The 22,509-nt window shown below is 36.2% G+C and overlaps 1 protein-coding gene and 1 non-coding gene across 2 annotated transcripts in view; one reads left to right on the top strand and one right to left on the bottom strand.

Moving 5' to 3' along the window:
* The window catches only part of LOC112050066 (centaurin-gamma-1A), a 300,795-nt gene that overhangs the window by 148,787 nt on the left and 129,499 nt on the right, over positions 1-22,509 (top strand). The window lies entirely within an intron of this gene.
* Trnah-gug (transfer RNA histidin (anticodon GUG)) lies at positions 5,683-5,754 on the bottom strand. Its single transcript has one exon. It is a non-coding gene; the product is annotated as a tRNA-His (tRNA).

Consider the following 22,509-nt stretch of genomic DNA (forward strand, 5'->3'; position numbering starts at 1 on the left):
AACTATGTCTCTGTATCATGAAAACGTGAAAATATGTTTTTCCGCGCACTTTTTAGCACACAGTTAATGTGGTTGAAGCTGAGAGGCTGCATCGTTAGTCGGAATAAATTCTCAGCCGGAAAACGCTCGAGTGTTTTCAAGCTTTTTTCAAGATGGTTCTCGTTTTATCACTAAAGTATTACTTAAATATTAAAATTTCGTAACTCTATGAAATTAAATTTACGGCTCCCGTTTTTCTGTTTCAGGTAATATTTGAGAGCCGGACGGGATGCCGGAGGAAACGAGTGGAGTATTAAAATATTTTTTTTTTGTGCACTTTTTTTTGGGAGTGGAATTTTTACTAACAAAAATTCTAGCTAGCTAGGTCGTCGTAGTAGATTCTGTATTCCAGTCGTATGTAATATTACTAGGGGACGCCCGCAACTTCGTCCGTGTGGAATTTAGTTATCACAAATCCCTCGGGAACCATGGATTTTCCGGGATAAAAAGTAAACTATCTATCTCTACTTCAAATTTCAGGTCATTCGGTTCAGTAGCCGAGGCGTGAAAGAGTAACAAACATTCATACCATCAAAATCATCAGATTTTCGCATATCTCGGGAATCCATGGGTTTTTTTCGGGATAAAAAGTAGTCTATATGTTAATCCAGAGTAAAATCTATTTCTATTCCAAATATCAGCCAAATCGCTTCTGCAGTGGCGGCGTTAAAGAGTTAGAAACATCCAAACAGACATACATCCACACAAACTTTTGCGTTTATAATATTAGTAGGATAGTAGGATGTGTATAATATGTATGTTTGTTTTTAAAATTACTTTGATTTGGACGGGGTTTTCATTGATTACTTTTTTATTGTAAAAAACCGTGGGAAATCATAATAGCTGTTTTATTTGTTTTAATATGAAAAAGGCATGATTATTTTAAAATAACAAATTCTGCAACAAAAATGTATATTGTAACTAAAATTGGAATTGTGTGGTATCTTTTTACCTATTATTTAACTTTTATTCATTCTCTTTAAAGGCATAATATTACCTATTTATTTATGGAACTACTATATTAGTACATAAATAAATAAATAAAACTAGCTGTCAAGTTTTTTGCTGGTTGTTTTCTGCAGAACCTGCCTTTCTAACTCATGGTAGAGTCACCATTAGTAAATCTTGACTTTTCAAAAGCGCTTATTGTTTTCAAGAACTTCGTCCGCGTGAAACTCTGTGTAAACTTTCAACTACCCCAATCCTACCCCTACCCTACCCCTAGCCTACCCCTACCCTACTCCTACCTACCCCTACCCTACTTTTCTGGTTGATTTTTTACACCTTGCGTCCGAAAAACCCAAATATGTTACGGAACCGTATTTTTTCCAATATAAAATTTAGCCTATGTTACTTGTGGATAATGTAGCTTTTGAATGGTGAATGAATTTTTAAAATCGGTCCAGTAGTTTTTGAGCCAATTCATTACAATCAAACAAACAAACAAACATACAAACAAAGTTTTCCTCTTTATAATATTAGTATAGATAATTGTAAAGTAGATTATTCACTGATGTGCCTCAATACTTATTTGTATGCCTGCTTCTATTTAAATTTCCTTGAAACTGTCTTAACACGTACATCGAACACTTAACAGTAATAACATTTGTGCAGTCGTAATCCGTGAAGGCATACAGTCGAGAATTAGGTTAAGCCACGGTTAAACGCGGCTTAGCCGTCGGAGCTGACGATAGCAACACAACAACGCGAATAAAAGCACTAATGGAACGACCGGCTGCGGTTGGGACAACATGACCATTTGTGGCGGGGTTCACATACTAATCTGATAGAGTTAGCACTGTTTACTGATAGATTTGTTTTGATATTCATTTCGGAAAACCGCGAGCGACATTCAAACACCAAAATTTTACAAAAATTTATTGCAATCTCACCTGATGCAATCTAAGATGCAAGCGGGCTAACTTGTTAGGCGTGGGAAAGTCCACACCCATTTCGGTTTCTACATGACATCGTACCGGAACGATGAATCGCTTGGCGCTACCCCCAACGATTAAACCATTTGAATTCGGTGTGATTTCGACAGAAATAGACGAGGTAGTGAATGCTGTCTTAATAATGCTCTCAGGTCTTTAACAAACAATTATTATTATTTATTGATATTAATTTTATTATTTACTAGCTAACGCCGCGCGGTTTCATTCGCGTGGTTCCCTTTCCTGAAGAAATACGGGAATAAAATATAGCCTGTAGCCCTCCTCGATAAATGGGCTATCTAACACAGAAAGAATTTTTAAAATCAGACTCTCAGCTCTCAGCTCAAACTCTTCAGCTTTATAATATTAGTATAGATTGTTTAATCGTCAGAGACGCGTCTATGTGATTATTTGTAAACAACAAATCGTCAATAGACGCGTAACCTAAACATTTCTCGTCTTTCTTCCGTGACCGTGGGAGTGTGGATTGGGTACTTTGGAATTTTTGCTTATGTTTACTGTACATTTTAGTGCTGACGTCACCATGTATATTACCTATTTGCGAGTGCGGTGTTGGCAAATAAAAACACCGGCTAGGTGTTACCAGTCGCCGCGAAGTGGCAATTACATGACGGTGCGTTTTTATATTTTGCTCCATACTTGTAGCTACCGGCACTTTGGGGTTGTGGTGACTCACAAATGTTCAAGAAAAACTAATATTATGTGCTATAGGGTATAACTACCCTTTCCCTTTATAAAACCATAGAGTTCTAACTTTTAGAATCTCGTGCAAAGAGTTGAGACGAAGCTAAATGTAAGGCAACTGGGAACAAATGTCATGTTATCCCAATTATAAGAGATGCCAATGAGATAGATGCCAGTGATACCTTTTTAATCAACAAAATAAGAGCTAATATTTTGCAGAAATTTTATAGAGGTATTACCTGAAATTTTTAATTTATTTTAAATTTCAGGTAATTTTGCATTTCTTAGCATTGGGATAACATGAGTCCCAGTTGCCAGACACTTAGCTTCGCAGCAACCCTTTGCTTAAGATTCCTGAAGTTTAAAATTAAACAAAGCATTCATCTGATTATAACAGTGTAGAACTTTTACTCTTAGAACTTGTATTTATTCTTGATCGAAATAAATTCGTAATTCGCTACTACATACAGTGGCGCTATTCCGCAACGTTACTCACACTGTCCAGTTAACAAAAACATATATTATACAGATTACCTAGTGCTACCAGTAAGCCTGAATGGCCAAAGACTTCAAAAATGTTTTTCTTTATTAACACAGTTATAATTATTAATTTTTACTGTATTTTACATAATTAATGACAATTGTTGAATCGATGTTTAGTGAAAAGTGTTTTTATTTTTTAACTTTAGTGTTCTCGTGTACAATTCGTTTTACATCCATCCAGCAGTAAGTCCACGTCGGTTCTCGCGTGACCGTGGTCACGGGTCGCGGGTTCGGTGTCGCGGCCGCGTGTGATTTATATCCGCAGGTTGGAATTATTTCTGAACTACCTCTCATTTCTAACGTTTTATGTGTAATGTGTATTTTTTTCCCGCGCCAACTACGTGAGGTCGTTTTTTATTTTATGTGAAATATTATTGCGCGGAAGTGGAAAGGTGTGTTACATTTTTATGGCGTACATACAGTTTTTTATTTGCGGCTTTGTTTCTCTTGCAAGTTTATATAGAAAGCTGCAAGAGTGCATTTAGCAGTTTGTGACTTGATCGAGCGTGTGGCAAGAAACTATTGATTATTGAGATCTTGTTCTTGCTTCTCCCTTCTTGCATAGAAGAGCAAGACATCGTGAACATTGGCATCCCTTCGTGGTCGACATCCTAACGTTTCGCTTCATTGTTTCCAATTGAAACAGCTAAAGCTTTCTTCAATTAAACGTAGGCATCCACCTATCCGCATCGTACAGATCGCATCGAACAGATTTTATGTACCGTAAAATAAAAATCCATTTGATGCGATGCGTCCGATTAGTAGAATTGCCTGAAATATTATGACCATCATTGTGTGAAAAATCAACTTTCAACTTCACTGGCGTGTGCAGCTAAAACCAATGAAGTTTTATATGATCTTAAGTTAAATAAAGCCATTGTTTTTCGGATAATGAGACACTGACTTATTCACTCGCGCAAACCCAGAGCGCGTTGCTCGTAACAGCTAAAGCAAAGTAAAGAAGGCACGCATTGGTAGCGCCCTTAATAAATATCTAATAAGAGCAAAATGAGTTTCGTCTCTACGGAATGAGGTACTTAGCTTTTTACGACCAACTAAGGATCGGAAGTGTTCCTTCACTCTTTTATGCATTAAATAATGTTTACCTATTTTATGGTCATAAATTGAATATAGAACGAGAGCTTGCGGTATCCAGACATACATCATTTTATCATGTTATTAATTACTCTCACGCCCAGTACAAAATAAATATATATAAAAAGCCAAAGGGAAAATAAATAAACTTACTTAAATACGCAAAATAATTAAACTTAAATATACATTACATAAATACGTATATGCACCGGGCGGAGGATTCACCCCGGCAGGGAGACCAAACGGCCGGGAGTCAGGGCGACAGGTGGAGAAACCGGCGGACTATCCTAGCCGAGTCCAGCAAGACCGCTTTTTGCATCTTGCCTGCGAGCGAACTGCCACGGAACCCCAGCCGCCTCAGATGGTGAGCGAGGCTGACTGGGATCAAACCGTTGGCAGATATAACGATGGGGATGATTTCAGTGGACTCCACATGCCACATGGCGGTAACCTCGTGAGCCAGATCTAGATATTTAAATTTTATTATTATTATTATACGGTTTAACTTTAGTGTTTACGGGTGGGCGTGACGTCATGACAAGGCCGATATCGTTTTGGCTCGTATTGTCAAAAAATCTTTTAAAAAATATTGCCCTCTATTCCTGCGTAACGGGTGATACTTAAAATCTTGTATTGCGTATGTTAACGCACGATGTTCGGAAATGTCATAAAGATCTGAAGAACGAAGATGTCTGGTAAGATGTTTAGTTTGCTCGTAAAAATACGACCTTTTATCACTTTTTGAGCGCTACTTTAAGTTCGTTTCTTACCGAATTGATATTTTTAAGCATTAAATGTATATATTTAAATTTATGTTTTTCATTAATAATTTATTTATTATTTCAATTATCAAAAAAATGTTTGAAAGCAGATTATTAATGTAATGCAATTTTATTGTTTACTTGAACTTCACTTAACATATTTTAGATAAGCATCGTCATCTAGTAGAGAGATGAGTACAAATTCAATGCGCGCCATCTAGTAGAGAGATTAGCACAAATTCAGTGCGCGCCATCTACTGCGGAGTAGCTTAAAAATGTCGCAAATTGTTTTGATGACAACCTTTACTAAGCAGTTGGCAATATTAACGCAAGATGGCGTAAGTAGTACATAGTATATTCATTCATTCATTTAGCAATCAGATTTTAGTAATAACAATATTATTGTTGTTACTTACGAGTATATGTGTATTTATATTAACATTGTTTTATATTCAATAAATTGGTGATTTTTTTTCTTTTTTTTTTTTTTTCAATTTTTTATTTCAATATTTACCAAAAATTAACTTTTTAAATATTAAGAATGATTTTAAAATATAACAAAAAAAAATAAAAAGTAACACTCCGCCATGACAGTGTCGATGCACTGCCGTGACCAGGATTCGAACCTGGGTTACTACGGCCACAACGTAGGGTCCTAACCACTAGACGATCACGGCTATCGGAGCGATAGGTCGAGTGGTGAAAATATGGAACAGTTTCATTAAATTTATTGATAATTTTGAACTAATTATTAGATTGAATAACAAGTACAAAACGAAACTACAAGTCTATCTTTTATAACGTGTAGGTATTTTTCAAAAAAATCATGTAATTTTTTACACATTCTACAAAATTTTAAAGAAAGGCGAAGGCGACATTATGAAAAATGCAATTTTCAGTTCAATGAACTGTTGTATTATTAAAGTTCTTTCTCACTAACAAAATCTAAGAGGTTGTGTAATATATTTTGGGCTTTGTCTGGTAGTTGGTACCTCTGACACCTGGGGTGGGGTTTTTACCTTAATACGTTTGTTGTTGAACTCCCTAAAACTTATAGTCTGGCAAGTTCGTAGATGACACTCCCATGATATGCGGGCGACGGGTGGAAAGACGCGGGTGTGAAATCGTGCGCGCCCGTTAGTGAGGTGCATCAATCGTGGTTTTATCATTCATTGTTACACTCCCTCCGGACGAAGTTGCCAAGCTATAGCATTTTGTGTTCTATTCTGACCTGCCGTCTTCTCAATAAAAAGTCTTTATACCTATTATTAACACTTACCTACTAGGTGTGTTGGTGAACATATGCAGCCTTAGACTCATCATCATCATTATTTGCCCTTGTAGGCTTGTAGTATGTATTCTGGGATACCCCAGAATACATACTACAAGCCTACAAGGGCCTATTAACAAGCAAGCCATACGGCTTAGCTTGTTAATATTTGAATTCTGTGAAGAATGAAGATAACTGTCAGATGTTAGAATCAGAATCAGAATCGACGTTGTATCACGTGAGTGTTAGCCGTGTATCATAAATTAAGTTAGCCCTTAACTACAATCTCAACTGATGGTATATACGATGTACTCTAAGATGGAAGCGGGCTAATTTGTTAGGAGGAGGATGAAATCAGACCGAAACCAGGACCTCAGTGATGCGAAGCGACATGGGCCAACCACTGGACCATCGAGGCATTTAAAAGAATACCATGGCCTTCAAATCGCCAACGTATACAGAACTGGTTGGCAACAGTCCCTTGTAAAGGACAAACGGAGTAATTCGCGAGGGGCGTACGACAAACATGGTCGTGTCGCACATTGTCCCATTGAGGTGACACAAAAGCCGGTCGCGGCTTGTTACTGACATGTCGACCGTTTGATTGCCTTGCTGTACAATGCAACTGGACACTGTCACCCTCGGAGTCTGAAGATGTCATTAATGTGCATCTTAAGTAGTCATGAAAAAAACAATCAAAAATTCATTTATTTCAAGTAGGCTCAGTATACAAGCACTTTTGATACGTCAGTTGACAATTTGTAAAGATTCTACCACCGCTTCTGCTGAGAAGAAACCGGCAAGAAACTCAACAGTTGCTCATTCAAAAAAAATCATACAATAATATTATAATTACAATTGATGACAACATTACAATTTCATATAGTTTTACTTCCTGTGTGAAGGTGGAAGCTGATCCAACGGCCTCCAAGCAACTTTCATCATTAAGGAACTTATCGATGGTATAGTAACCTCGACTAAGCAAATGTTTTTTAACACATTGCTTAAAGCTATGCATCTATATCGAAATACAAAGATCTAGCAGACGCTTGCCGTTGCACCCGCGTAGTTTCCGTTCTTGTAGGAATAAAGGTATAAAATATAGCCTATAGCACTCGGGGGTAATGTAGCTTCCAAATAGTGAAAGAATTTTTCAAATCGGTTCAGTAGTTTTGCAGCCTATTCAATGCAAACAAACAATCAAATCTTTCCTATTTATAATATTAGTATAGAAGATAAACAACTAGACGCTTGCTTGTGGTTTCACCCGCGTACTGCCCGTTTCCCTGAGAATACGGGGACAAAATGTAGCTAGGCCAATAGGTAAAGATTTAGCCTTCTATTGGTAAAAGAATTTTCAAAATCTGTTCAGTAGATCCAGAGTACTACCACTACAACCTCGAATCATGTCAACGTGCATTGAACGTCAACTGATCCATAGGTATATTGATTAATCTTGTCCACGAAAGCATAACCATATAATTATGCATTTTCTAAATCTTAATGTGGTATCAAGGAAATAGATTTCTATTTCCTTGATACCACTATAAATATGGAGCAAGGAAATAGAAATGTCCAAAAAAGACCGAGTCTGTGATAGTCATGTTAACAGCCAAGTTCTGATGATTTTAAACTTATTCCGCGGTTGTTCATTATGAATACCTATTATTAAAACGGGTACATACTACGATAAAACGACGAAATTTTTAATGTCGATATATAGCTGATGTCAACTTCGCATCTCGCAACTTCAGTTCCGTCGTGACCACGATCCATGCAACTGGGTCGAAATATCGACATTAAAAATCTCGTTGTTTTACCGTGGTATGTACCCGTTTAAATAATAGCCAATTTTTGGCCTATACAAGGCATAACAAAATCCTGTAAATGTTACTTACGTTGTGTTACATGCAATTGTTCCCTCCACCAATACGTTATTTTATAATCACAATAGACAGCGCCTCACAAGGATTCCTTACGCGTCAACCGGCATTTTGTGTACTGCCCAAAGCAAATCGACGGTTAGCATTAACATGTCTTGCATTTTTTGTGTACTTTACTAATCCCTATTGTCAGTTTCCTGTACACGTGATTACAGTTTATTGTGCGATTCCTCATTGTTGATGCCTGTATTGGCGTATTGTGAAATTTTCTAACGTATTGTAGTTTCGCGGTCGGATTTTAGTCTAACTGGTCGAATGAATGTACCAGGGTACTGATCGGGTCAAGTAAGTTAGGGAACGTTGCTCTTAAATACATTTTACAGTAAAAGACGCTGGAATGAGCGGAGGTTACAGCTGATACTAAGTGGTAAACCATCGCTTATAAGTTATAGCAGAGCAATACTACATTGGGGTTGATAAGAAATCATATCCTACAAGTACAATGCACTGTACACACACATATCCCATACATAGAAAAACCTCATAATTTGATTGAAATTCCATGAGCAATAAAATTATACCTCTTAGTTTTAATAACAGCAATGCTGCTTGGTGGTAGGAATAGCGTTGACAGTAGGTAATACTTCCGTGGACGTACTTAACAGCATGTACGTCCATGGAACATATACGTACATAAACATAACAATGCATAGGTGTCAAGTTTCATGTGGCATTTTCACCGGCAGTCATGCCTTTTAAATAGAATAACTGCAGACCTTATACACAGACGTATTATGTTAGTTTTCAGTGATAAAATGATTTTTTTTTAAGTATGGCTAAGCTTTTAGATTCCAAAATATTCATGGCTATTCAATAGTAAAGTGAAAAACGAAATATATTACACGGAATACGTACAACTGCAAACGCGAAAGCAACACAAATCAAATGACAAATAGCTCTTATTTGATTTGTCCCGCAGACGCTGTGTCAAGCAATTCATGACGTCACAGTCACTATGCCCAAGCGGGGAACAATTGAGACGCGGCCCCAGTCCCCAGTTTATCGTGATTTAGTGGAGTGCCGGACCGGACCCCGACGATTTCGGGACAATTTATCTGTTTCTTATCAACTGCGGAACTTGGACTATATTTAATGCTGGGAAAATAAAATATTTGTTTTTATTGCATTGCATAGAATCGATGGGGTCAGCTCCTATGACAAACATAGGATTGTTTTATTAATTGTTTATCGTGTATTATTTGTTTATTCCTTGTATATACCTTCAAGGTTGTCAACGAGTCGCGAAGCTGAAGAGGCAATGGTAGAGCCGATGGTCTGGTCGAGCCCTCACCAGATGGACTGACGACAACAAGCGAATTGCTGGATGCAGAACATAGGCCTCTTATATTCCCTAAAAAGGCCTATGTTTCTTTTCTGCGTTTGACGTCCATATGTGTGTTTGTACTTCTTATCAAAGTTAGATCTGTAGAGTTAATTTTACATTTATAATAATAGCAGGAATTTTGCGAGGAAGTTTAAAATATTCTCTTGTGAATTGCTTTCTTTATTGCGTCAACCTTTGGGAGGCCTACAATACAATGGGACAAACTTTTACCGGTCATTCAACAACCATTAGAAGTGGATTTTGTGACTGACATGTGTCAAAGTTTACATTCTCCCTTTGTTGCTGCTTGACACGTTAGAAAGGGTTGAGATACGGGTCACGACCCTAATTCGAGATAGTAGCATTTTTTTTATTTAATGACACGATAACATTATAACTATCACACCTGATGTTAAGTGATGCAGTCTAGTATAGTTTATCGCATTCATAAATCTGACTGGTTTTCGTAGTCATTGTTAACAGCCGATGGACGTCCACTGCTGGACCTAGGCATAGTCTTTTATACCACGGTTTCGAGGCGCCAGCATCCAGCGGCTCCCTGCAACCCGCTTGATGACTTCGGTCCACCTAGTCGACACACACTGTGCTTTCCGTGGTCGTCATTCCAGGACCTTGGGACTCCTACGTCCATCGGCTCTTCGAACTCTATGCCCTGCTCATTGCCACTTCAGCTTCGCGACTCGCTGAGTTAAGTCTGTAACTGTGTAATAAGTAGTAGTAAGTAAGTAAGTAATCTCTTCATTTCTGATTCGATCACACAGAGAAACTACTAGCATATCTCGCTCCATCGCCCGCTTAGTGACTTTCGTAGTAATAAAAAAGAAAATGTATATTCTTTTCTGCCTATCTGTTTGTTGGCCTAGGCTAATCTAAGGAACAACTTAACGGACTTTCATGCAGTTTTCACAAGTAGTTTAAAAAGTCTTGACTGTCTAGGCTACATATAGGCTTTGTTTCATCAAAATCTGATGTAAGTAAGTCATCTAGAGTGAGAATAATAACTTAAAATCCGTTTTTAACTTCGTACGTCCGTTTCGTCTACTTTTGTGTTAAGTTGAGAAAATTCTCATGAACTTAAAACTCTTAAATCCTCGCTCATTGTGTTCGCTCATTGGCGACCGGTTTTGCAACGCGGAAGCTTAGCCGAGTTAGCCGTCTCACGATTCCAGTTTTCTTGTAAAACTTTGTATTAAAATACTTTCAAACATCTGTCAGGTCCACTCTGGTTCACGTTGTAATATTTAACTAAGGGACCCTTTACGTTTGCTTCAAAAACGCAGCGCAGATCTGGAGATTATTATTTTCATGAAATTATTATTCATGATATTTTTAGACTAGTTTATTAGATGTTTAACATTCAATTTAACTGATTTTTGGTACAAATTAAATAACTCTACATTTCTCTTATTGTTTTCCGCAATAATACGAATTGACAACATATTGACAAAAACGTGCTTATTATTATTAAAGAATTATGTAAGTTTTTGAGATTAGAATGTTATAGTTAAGACTATAAAATTAAATTTTAATGTTACTTTCTTTACATTACTTCAATTCAATAAAGTACATTACATAGGTACATAATGAAATTTTATTAGAAAATATTAGAGTTTAAATCATTGCCCTGTATGTGTTTGAAACTAGTCGGGGATTATCCGACACATAATATACACGTGCCTTTTTTACCGACTTCAAAAAGAAGGAGGTTCTCAATTCGGTCGGTATTTTTTTTTATGTATGTACACCGATTATAGCCATTTGTAGTTTACTTACCGAAAAAAGTTCCCGCGTTTATTTGTAAGTGTACCATAAGCTTTACTCGTCGGTACGTCTTTGTAGTTCGCTGCAGCTCTGTGTCGTGATGCAATACGGATATTGTTAGTACGTCAAACTTGACGTTTAGAATTTTCGATGGGAAGTTTTGAAAAGTTTGTTGAAGTGAGATGTTTGCTAATAAAATATTGAATGCGTGATCCCTAATTCCTTATTTTATTTTTTGTAGAAAGTACAAGTATATTTTTTTTATTTGTAGAATTTTAGAAAGTTGATTTTGTTTTTATTTTTATGTATTTAAACACATTTTTGGACATAAAGGTATTATTAAACCTTTATGTCCAAAATTTCTCAGTGCCTGATTTTAAAGTCTTCGAACAGTGCGTGTTGCCATTGACCTATATGGTCCGAGACTTGCAGGCCTATTCACTATTTTGGTCTTTATTATCAACCTATTAAAATAAACATCGAATCATTTGACAAAATGTCATCTACATACTAATTATAGCCACCAGTAGGCACCGGGTGACATTTGTTACATAGAATCTCAATTTCGTATAATGTCAACTAGCATACGTCAAAGATAGTTAATTAGCCTGTTGTAAATAAAATTAAAGTTACAAACCGACTCGTAACTGTAATTGTAAGTTTTTCTAAAAAAAAAAACTGTAAAAAGTTAGATTAATTATAGTTCTTCTATTTCACTGTTATTTAATAACAAAAGGTAAACACGTTATTAATAGGAATATACCTACATAATTTAAGAATGTTTTGGCGTCGATGAATGATTATTATTACATTACATTCGTACAGTGTGATTATTACATTTCAATTCAGAGATTTACGATAATCTCTTCCACGTGATAATTGATTTGTAGCGATTATTTATGGCCAATGGTACGAAAATGTTCCATAACCCATCTGGTTCGTGTAATCATTATTATCAGTGTTTGTTTTTGGTAAAGTTATAATTTAAGATTACGGTTATACTCTTTGATAATAAGATTTTTAAAAATACACAAGCAATTTGTATGTGTGGTGTTGGTATTTTTCTGTTTAAAAAATATTTGGTTTAATATTAGGATTTCTTATGTGATGTATTATTTTAAATACTTTGTAAAGATGGTAGAATTATTTTTTATTAATGTTCAGCTGAACCTGAAAATGTTTTGTTGAATATTTTTAATATTCGAGTTCACAAATCTTTTTTAGTTTTACAAGTTTTTTTAGGGAAAACGAATTTCGTTTAAATGTTATTTGTACTAAAACATTTATGTTTCACATACTCCACAAATTTTATGAGAAAATCGCGGAATAAGTGAGCGAAAAATACCGAGCAACTTGACAACGTCCTCTTTTTTGAAGGCGGTCAAAATTCAGAAAATTTATTCTTTAATAATATAAGAGTTGATTAAAGATAATATGTCGCATGCAGACAATTTAGTAGATTTTTTCAAAACCACAATACAGATTAATTAAAATACTAAAGCAAAAGCCTTTACAGTACTCTACTTAGAGCACTATAAAGTCAAGCCAATTTGATTGACGTGAATTGAACGAGCTAAGGAAATGAGTTCCTGTTAGAGATCCTGGTCGATCCAATATCTGTTTACATGTATACTCATTAGGTACTGCACAAGTATCTTCGTCAGGTTTTTTTCCACCGCCCCAATATAATGTCTATCAGCCGTGACTGATCCGTTCGATTGGAGTCGGAACGCCGCGAAATTGCGAATGCCGTTAAATTATATGATTTACGTTCAGGGTAATGGTTATACACGCGATACGGGCAATAAATTTGGTTAACGCTAATGCCGTTGTATGGCTGATGTTTAGAACTCGTGATTTGTGTGCGATGCTTTACTTGCTTACGTGTTAGTGTCTGAACGTAATTAAAGTGCCAGTTTATCATTATCAGCCTATTTTATGAGATACTAGCAGACCCATTCCCGTGGGAATACGGTGATAAAATATAGCATATGTTACTCGCTGATAATGTAGCTCTCTATTGGTGAAAAATTCAAGTCGGTCTATCGGTCGGTCGGCAGGTTTTGAGTTTAGTCGAGTAATACAAAAATACAAATCTTTCCTCTATAATATAGATAGAGCGGAGATAGTGATCCGTTTAGAGGATCAAAACTCAAAATATTAATTACTCTGAGCCCGCCAAGTCGCATTGCAGCAATGCGGTGGGTCTTAGCTTCAAGTCGCCTGTCTTATCTTGATAGGAGGCTCTGCTAACTGCACTGGGAATTTAAATACATTATGGGAATATATTACAAAAACACTAAAAGTTGTTTAATTCTATTTCTAACTCTTATAATTACTTTCTAGTAGGTGTGTTGTTATTGTGATCATTTTTTAAAAAATCTGTTTTTTTGACGTCTTATACTTAAAGGTATCAAAAAAGATTTACAGAAGGCGCCCTTCTTTGTTTCCACCCTCCTTATTTCTGGGTGCCACCCTTTACGAAATTCACCCAATAGCAACATGGGTCTTCATCTTCGATCCCTCTGCAAGAATCGCATAAAAAACAGAGCAACCGAGGGTCGTACCCTTAATAATTCGTGCTGAATTTTTGCTCCCAAAAGTAACTGAATTGATTTTGACATTTTTATTTTTTTTTGCATCGCGGATTTGGGTTGTGTTCGGTGGTGACTTTATCTAAATTAAGTTTGAATTACGTTACAAAAAAATCTTTATCCGTTTATCCTCACGGTAGTTTTGTATTTTGGTTTCCTATTTCAAATGAAGTTTTGCAATCGATTGAAATGTTTTTTTTTTTGTTGTTTGTCTCAATGATATTGAATACTGTTAGATGTGTTACTAGCGCCTGAAAAATGAAGCGCTCGAAAGAGGAAATTTAAAGTCAACTCAATGTTAGTTGTAGTCGACAACGAACGTTATTTAAACAAATAATACCATGTCTACAATGTCGAGTTGTTGTGTTCAGAAAGTGTATAAACTATATATTCATAAATATATAATGTAATTAAAGACAAAATTGTGCATGTGTGCGCTAAGTGTTTTAGCCGTATTATTCGGATAACTTTTTGCGGTGATTTTATAGGGACATAACCGATCTATGGTATAAAATTATCATTGGTTTGTCTTTGTTTTTACTCGTAACTCTTCGTGTTTATATTGTGCATAATGGTAGATTATTACTTAAGTGCATTTATTAAAAGTTTAATTTAGTTTTTAGTCTTTAGTCTTTTCTTTCATCTACTTTTTTATTCATTTTTTTTTCAAAATTTGTTTGTAATAATTTTATAAAAAATATTTAGGTACGTAGTAGTCTACTTTATAGTATTGTAATCTGTGGTTTCCGAAGCTGGTGTCATAGTTATATTTTTTTATTTATATTACTATTATGATATGATTATGTACTATGATGTTGTATGTAAGCCCTCAATAAAATAAAATGAAAAAATTTCAACAACATTTCCAACTAAAATATACATATTTAGATACAATACAGATTAAAGCTACTTTAACGACGTAAGTTGTGTTGCACAATTTTTTTTACTTTTATGTTTATAATTGGTTTGTTCGAGACTCCATTCCCATAACTTTCTTGTGCCCAAAGAATGAGCATTTGTTTATATAATGTCACTTATTATAATATTATTATGTAATAACTTTTCCAGCTTATTGTTTATTGTGTAACATTCACAGACGACATTATGTCGATTCAATGCTTTCTGAGAACTTTTTTTTTACTGAGAAACACAGAATTATCGAAGCAAGTTGCATATCTATCTGTATCTATTACCTACCTAGACCCCCGCGACTTCGTCCACCCTTAGATCTTCTTTAGATTTTTTTTACTATGTTAAGATTAAGATGGATGTAGGTGTGTCAAGCAAATCATCTATTTCCATAATTATATTAAAGTTAACAGGCCTACTCTAAACTAGTCTATCTAAAGATACTGTTACACATGCTCTAAACATATAACAATAGCATGCTAAAAACGTGCTATTAAGTATGCTCCATACGAGCATGCTTATCATCAGTTTACATTTGTTAGAAATAAGCATGCTATTTTTAAGTATGCCACTGAATAAGCATGCTCATAGCAAACACTCCAATTACACATGATAATTTGTATCTATCGCTCTCTGTCTATAGTATCGTGTTAAACAGGGTGAGATAAAGGTGAAGAGAATACAGAATAAAAATTGCTGATTAACGTGCATACTCAATAAGCAAACCTGTTAAGACGCGCTAAAAGCCCGCGCAGCAAGTAGCATGCTCATAAATAGCACGACTGTTGATTCTTCAGCAAGCTCGAAATAAGCATGCTCATTATTAGCAATGTTGCGATACACATGATAATAAGTAACAACTGCTCAATAGTAGCATGCTTTCGTGCTTGAAATGAGCATGTGTAACAGTAGCTTTAGGGTTAGCTAGGCCTAACTTTGACCGCGTCATTGCTTACTCTTAGGCAGTATTGTAGTCAAGCGTGTGTAACACAACAAATGCATCGGTTTTTTGGAAAACATTTTTATATCAGACAGTTATTGTTAATACTAAAGCGCTAGTTCAGTGTGAACAAAATTAATGACAACACGAACGTCACCATTATCGATCAAAGTTTACACCATTAGGAACTTTTACTCCATTTACTGCGTCCCGTTGAACGGTTGCCGTGTGAGTTGCGGAATTTTGATTAATGACGACCTCTGGGTGACTGGAGCGAGCTGAGCAAATGTACCGACGAGGGAGTGCACTCTTTCTGTTACAGTTTCCCTTATCTGTGTATTTTTTTTTTATTTTGGTACAATAAATAAAATTTTTGGCTTTTTTTGATAAAAAAATTATGTTTGTTCTTTATACTTATATTTAACGGAATAGGCAGATGGTCTATGCGTTGGTAACGCATAGACCATCGATGTGATGGTTATTTTTTTATACTATTGATGTGTTAGGTGTCTACAACATTACCGCAAAAAGTGATCCGAATTTAGCGACTGAACGCACACATGTCTAATAGCTAACACACAGCTAACATTGCTGGCTTGCTGAAACTGAGGCATACATGTCAAGCATTATGTGCCTGTACTCTAGCAACAAAGACTGTAGCCGAAGCAGCAGTTTTTGGCGATAGAAATAAGCATTGTGGTAGTACTTTCTTTAACCATTTCTTGCCAACTTCCATCATTATTAACTAGGTATTTTTTACATCGAATAATGTTACAATTATAAACAGACTGACAAAGTAATAATAACTAATTTTGTGTAGCATTCCAAAGCTCTCCATAATGCATGAAGCAGTCAAGGGCAAGTCTATTTTGCATAATAGTTCCTTAACAATTCCAATATATACCTTTATGTAATCGTTACACATTATAATCCGTTGTAACAACAATCTATTAGTCGATTAGTTTCGCGTCACCTTTCAACCACAAAGCTGTGCCAACATAATGGAGGGGATCAATTAAAATGTATTTTAAAACTAATCCCAAAAAAGTGAGACTCCATTCTTTCCCAAACCATGCATGCAATTTTAATGACTATTCCAAACAATGAAAGGTCATAATACTATCTACTAAATAAACATTTACATTTCATAAAACATGTTCAAATTTTATACAAAAAATCTGGTACTCGATTTTGAATCTTAGATTCATTGCAACAAGATATATAAAGCAAAAGAAACCTGCATAAAGAATTAAAAAAAAAACTTACAACTTCTTTAAAATTGTTATTCGATTTAAATCTTAATGATTTTGGAATAAGGTACATAATCAGAGTTGTAATATTCATACTGTAAATAAAAGTAAGTCATAGATGATTAAAAATTCACCTCGTAGAATAAGGCTAATTGAAATTGACGGGTTCTTTTATGCCTCGACACTTGAGGGCAAAGAGTACAAGGAACAGCATGTCTATCGTGTGAAAGGCTGAAAAAATTTTGCACAGATTAAAATAATAATGGTGTTTTAATGGGGTCTTGAATGTTTTTAAATCGTTATTTGAAACAATGATGGTTTATGAGGAAAATACTATCAGAGTTACTATTTAAAGGTAGTACAAACCCAAATTAAAAAAACAATCGCTAATATAATTATGAATGAAGCTAAAATAACGACTCTAACAAGCATTTCCGAAAAATCTCCATAATTTTTTAACGGCCTCCAAGACGGAGGTCCTAAGTTCGATCCCCAGCTGGGCCGATTGAGGTTTTCTTAATTAGTCCAGGTCTAGCTGGTGGGAGGCTTCGGCCGTGGCTAGTTACCACCGGCCAAACGATTTAGCGTACCGGTACGATGTCGTGTAGGAGCCGAAAGGGGTGTGGATTGTCATCCTCCTAATAAGTTAGCTCGTTTACATCTTAGATTGCATCATCACTTATCATCAGGTGAGATTGTAGTCAAGGGTTAACTTGTAAAAAATAGTTGTTATTTGTGAAAAGTCTTATTACATTTATCAGATTTTCACCGATTATATTAGTATAGCCGACGCCCCGCGGTTTCACCCGCGTATTTCCCGTTCCCGTGAGAATTCGGGGATAAAATATAGCCTATGACACTCACAAATACCATGGCTTTCTAGTGGTAAAAGAATTTTCAATATCGATTCATGAGATCCAGAGATTACCCCCTACAATACAACAAACATTACCTCTTATTGGTATAGATTAGTATCCTAGACCCACATAGTGAAATCCATAGGCAAAGTAAGGGCTAGGTTATAGTGTAAAATGTTTGTGGGATTAAAATAATGTCAGTGTAAATAATCCGCGTTACACACGCGGCCGAGTCCACGCCGCGGCGAGGGCGGCCGAGTGCGTCACAAGATCAGGGTAAGGGCGTGTCCAAACATAACGCGGCAATCGTGAGCGGTTTTGTCGCGATTGTCGCGCCGAGTTTGGACGACCGACGCGACGCGCACGAGCACCGCGTGTTGCTTACACTAGTTGCGCGGCTGAGCGCTGTGTCGCGATTGTCGCATGTTGCTGCCGCGCACTTGCCGCGCTGATTGGACATGCCATATGGGTTGTGTCGTGCTACAATACGTTCACATTAGGATTGAACATTTTTTTTTATTCTCTACAAGTTCTCTACAAGTTAGCCCTTGACTACAATCTCACCTGAGATGGTAAGTGATGATGCAATCTAAGATGGAAGCGGGCTAACTTGTTAGGAGGAGGATGAAAATCCACACCCTTTTCGGTTTCTACACGACATTGTACCGGAACGCTAATTCGCTTGGCGGTACGTCTTTGTCGGTAAGGTGGTAACTAGCCACGGCCGAAGCCTCCCATCAGCCAGACCTGGACCAATTAAGAAAACCTCAATCGGCCCAGCCGGGGATCGAACCCAGGATCTCCGTCAAGTAAATCCACCGCGCATACCACTGCGCCACGGAGACCGTCACATACTTTTACTATGCCTTGTTATTCTGGATTTGAAACAGATTCACAAAAAAGTCCGAAAGCATTAGCAGCATATTGATCCAGCACATTCTGAAGATAGGGAGTTGCTGGTATTTTGCCTTGGAGAATGATTTAAGTCGGTCGGTCCCGATCATTATCTGATAGTGATCGTTATGAGTAAAAAAAAATATTGTTTTTTCCTGAGCACAGCAGCGAGGAGTCTAAACACCCTGGTTACCTGGTAACACTAAACTGGACTTAGTTTCATGAGTTGTGTCGACGATTTAACACCAGTGATCATTATTGGTACATCGTTCGAATAGCCGATGGGCGTTAGGATCCCAATATGCGTGAATCGGGACTCCGTATTAGGAAGCGCAGCTTGGTCGACCCAACAATAAATGAACCGTCATCAAGGAATTTCCATTTGATATCCTGAGTAACCTTGGCTCGAACACGGTCACATCCGTTCAACCGGCGAATGATAAAACATTTCACTCATAAGTTCACAAATCCTATCATCCTAACGTACTTCTAAACTGAAGTGCGAGTTTTATATTTGAAATTTTGTTTGAACGCCCATACAAATATGTATAACGATCATTAAGATCAACAACGTCATTAATTCGTAGCATTTTGTATGGGGCGTTTTTCAGGAATCCGTGGCAGTGCCGCAAATATGACCCTTTAAATCCCGAAATTATGATCGCAGATACCCTGTGACTTTTAGAAAATTGATTTACTATTAGCATACTCCCAATTTATATACAATTTAAAAAACTGTCATCATCCCTATTCCATCTACTTCGTTCTCTAGCTCTATGACTTGACTCTAGCTTGTCCAAACTCCTCGGAGACAGAGCTACGATCTTATTATATAGACCTATGATGCTCTACATCATGCACAGTCAGAAAACAGGTCTATTTCCACAAACAGCCCTACACGCGGACTGCGCAGGCAGCCACGTGTGCTCTCCTTCACACCCCACTTATTTTTCTAGAGCCCATTGATTTTTCCACCCCTCGTGTGGATTAATTTAAACTTAGTTAAATAAATATTCCCTACCAGTGTTTGTATATTTACGACAACTTGCTTTATAAATTTCTCGATCTTTACAGTCTATAACAATTGACGCGAGTTGCTTAAATGTAGAGTAAACAATAATGTTTTGTGTTTATCGTACATTTATTGAAAACATTTTAAATGTTATAATTTTAATTTATTTCAAATCTAATACAATTTTCTTTATAAAATATTAGAAGAAATGTACTAAAATACTATTAATTACGAAATGTACGAATTTTGTTTAGAATTTAATAAATTATAAAAATAAATACTTGAAAATTAGATTTTAAGCAAGGTTATGCATGTGAAATTAAGGTCAAAATTATGTTAAACAAATATTAAAATGATTAATCATATTTTTTGGTTAATTTATTTATTTAATTACACTGGTGCCACCCAGTCCACCAGTGTAATTACATTCACGTCCACTATTAAGTATTGAATAGTAATTTAGTCCCAATCAGCGCTCAATCGCAGTGGCCACATGCCGAGGGAGGCAATCTAGTTCCTTCGCTGCAGGAGAGACCCTCCGACTGTGTAATGAGTCCATTAAGGGCTCAAGTGGGTAGTGTTTATGTATCGATTCTATTGGATCGATATCGCTGCTCTGAGTTTCGATTGACGTTTCATTGAGCATACGATTTAATCAGATTTCAAAAATAAATTCCATCGGATCTCCCAATCCTTAATAAAAATAATAATTTATTTATTAATTAAAAAGCGGTTTTACAAAAGGCTGTAGCTTAGATATAATTAGATTTCCGAACATTACGATTAGGTGTATGAAAATTCAAATAGACTTAAGTTAACAAACAACTTGTAAATCACATTTTATTATTAAGTCGAAGTTACTGTACTGTAGATTTGTCATAGTCCTTACTCCAGATAATAAAGGTAACTAAAGCTTCGGGCGTCCTATTTTCATGGAAAACCCATATCGGCCCAGCCGGGGATCGAACCCTAGACATCCGTCTTGTAAATCCACCGCGCATACCACTGCGTCACGGAGGCCGTCAAACATCAAAGCACCGTAAAGCGGTTTATAATTATCTGGTATCCCTTATCGATCATAACGTTAATTTCACAATGGAAGCACAAGTTGCTACGTGGTCAACGCGACCTAGCGTGACGATTTTTTAGCCCCAATGCGTTATGCTTTATGTCACCAATAATTCGGTGACATGTGAGTTTCAAAACACGCGAATAGTGTTCTGTACACTCGACCATACTGACATCGACAATTTATTTTTACCCTATTGCCGGCTGCAGGCTGAGTGTATGGTGTTATGATGTATATGTATATCTACGTCTCAATCTTTGACGATTTAAGTAACTCTTCTTTTCTTTTCTTGATTGACTAGCCAACGCGCCGCGGTTTCACTCGCGTAGTTCCCGTTTCCGTTATTTAATAATACTTGAACCTTTTTTACGAAACAAGCATGATAGGGTTCTATCTGAGGTCCTTCAACTGCGTGTAATTTGAAGTCAGTGAAAAATTGTTCGCGCGCTGCAATTTTCTAACTTCGAGCTGTGAATTTAAATTAAGTAAAAAATTCTTAGAAGAAAGAAAAACTCAGTAATAATAATAATAATAATAATAATAATTTATTTATTTGCTTTAAACATGGGTTACACTTGTTATAAAATTAAATATACAATTAATTATTCGATCCAAACATGTCTTGCCTATAGGCGTGCAAAATATTTATGAAATGTGTCGATGGAACAATACCTAAATTACAAAAGCATTAAAGTATCTCATAGCCCGATACAAAAAAAATAGTAAAGTAAAAAAAACCGATTCAGTTCATAAATAATTCGTCAACTAACGAACCCTAAATATGGAAATAATGAAAATTTATATTATCTTGTTATTGTAAAATAGCCTTTGTTTCAATATTCATAAGAGTTAATAAAAAGTGTCAAAAATATGGATTTAGTGACCAGATGTGTAAGCGTTGCGGTAAGTAATTTTTGGCACTCGAAACACCCCAGCAGTGGTGTAATTGTTTTAAATGTCGTTTTAAGTCACTAGAGGGGCTATTACTGTACCACGTACTACCCATTTGCAGGAATTCGTATGGTAGTTATAAAATGCCTAATAACTGTTGTTTTGTGTTAAGAACTTAAAACCCTTCTAAGGAGTTGGTACGTATTAGTAGAACTCTGTGATAGAGCTGGCCCGATGAAGTATTACTGTCATGCAGTCTGTGGCCAAGAAGTATTGCTGTGTTAATCTAAACCGACTGAACAGTTTTCCATGTAGGTGTAGTTTGTCTTTGTTAAGTACCTGTTGAATACTAGTAGACGCCCCGCGGTTTCACCAGCATAGTTCCCGTTCCCGTGAGTATACGAGGATAAAATATAGCCTTTGACACTCACAAATAACGTATATTTGTATAGATAAAAGAGTACAACACTACAAACTTTACCTCATATAGATAGATTATACAACATTGATGATGATTCGGTTTTCCGAAGTCAATTGCTTTTTCGAAGATCTGGGTGACACTGCCACTTGAACTTATCAGTTTTTCGCGGGTAATTGCAAAATAATTCAATTATTCATCATGTTCATAATGAACTTCCAGAAAGTTACTTTTTAACTATTTTTTCATATTGTTCATTGTATCAATACGACCACAGAC

This window comes from Bicyclus anynana, chromosome 12 (genome assembly GCF_947172395.1).
Source record: "Bicyclus anynana chromosome 12, ilBicAnyn1.1, whole genome shotgun sequence".
NCBI lineage: Eukaryota > Metazoa > Arthropoda > Insecta > Lepidoptera > Nymphalidae > Bicyclus > Bicyclus anynana.